The sequence below is a fragment of the Octopus bimaculoides genome, chromosome 3, assembly GCF_001194135.2.
Source record: "Octopus bimaculoides isolate UCB-OBI-ISO-001 chromosome 3, ASM119413v2, whole genome shotgun sequence".
Classification (NCBI taxonomy): Eukaryota; Metazoa; Mollusca; class Cephalopoda; order Octopoda; family Octopodidae; genus Octopus; species Octopus bimaculoides.
Window position 1 is genome coordinate 121,625,855 of NC_068983.1, and position 1,297 is coordinate 121,627,151.

Genomic DNA, 1,297 nt, shown 5'->3' on the forward strand with positions numbered 1-1,297 from the left:
GAAAATTAATAATGACTGTATCCCAGCAGGGCCACAGTCTTTGGCCTGGAATACGTAAAAGATAAGTGTAACATACACAAATATATGCTAATTAAAGTTATTTCATTTTAGCTTGTTTACTCTTATAATACCGATAAGCATTTAGACTATATTTTTTTTAAAAAATGAATAATGGCAGTGCCCTGCATGGCCACAGTCTTTGGTCTGGAACATGTCAAGGATAAAAATATAACATCAACAGCTGTCTGCTATCTAAGATTATTTCACTTTAATTTAGCTATCCATCGATATATCTTTTATTGCATAAATTTATAGATCTTCGTGGCATTGTTTTATTATGTTAAAAATGTCGATTGTGCCTCCCATTTCAACACACAAATGCAGAATAATATAAACCTTTTCCCTCCTATCCCTCTCTCTTTCTCTCAAACTTTTTAATTTTCTAATTTTTCACTGATTCCACTATTTCTGTCTCATTTTTGTTTCTTCTTCTCCCCCTTTTCTTCCTCTCTGCATATCTTTCACCATTCGAGTTATTAACTCCTTTGGTGTAACACACGAACAAAACAATCAGACAGTAAGAACAGCAATAATAATATTCTAATGATTGTTCTATCTCTTCTAAACACATTAATGGCAACAAGTGTTCAGCACCTCACGTCAGATCTATGAGAACAATCCCTTTGATACGTATTTTGTTAACATGACCTTAGCGCTGATCTTCAGTCATGGAAATTTAATAGCCATGATTTGATACATCCTAACATCACCGGGGACCTTCGAAATGTAAATATATATTTATACAAAGTGAACTCTGTCTAGAGATAGTAATAAAAAATTTCTGATAACCAAAAGGTTAGCAAGATAATTGACACATACTGGTGTTAATAAATGTTATATCACAAAATTTCAAATGGTTCATTTACTTGCGATTTAATAGCAGTTAGAACGTTGCTCCACTTAATATTTTCTTTTCTTTTTTTGTGGGGGGAGGAAACTTTTGGGCATAGCTAAAACAAAAAATTATTTCTAATTATAATTCTAAGGACTGTTAGTAATCTGCTCGCTTCATGAAGCTCTTTGGGATTTAGCTCTAGTATTCTTACATGTCGTAGCTAGCGCAAGTACAGCATGTTTAAATAAACAGGTATTCATTATATATTAAAATAACTGCCTCAAAGTCCAATTGTTTTCCCTGCGTATTCAGTATAAAAAACCTTTTCCTTTTCTAACTTTATCTACAAAATGAATTCAAAATGAATTTTGATAAACACACACACACACACACACACACACA

At 32.4% G+C, this 1,297-nt stretch overlaps 1 protein-coding gene across 1 annotated transcript in view; it reads right to left on the reverse strand.

Annotated features, from left to right (window-relative positions):
* Positions 1-1,297, reverse strand: part of LOC106870146 (uncharacterized) — a 274,865-nt gene that overhangs the window by 2,605 nt on the left and 270,963 nt on the right. The gene's annotated exons all lie outside the window — the stretch shown is intronic.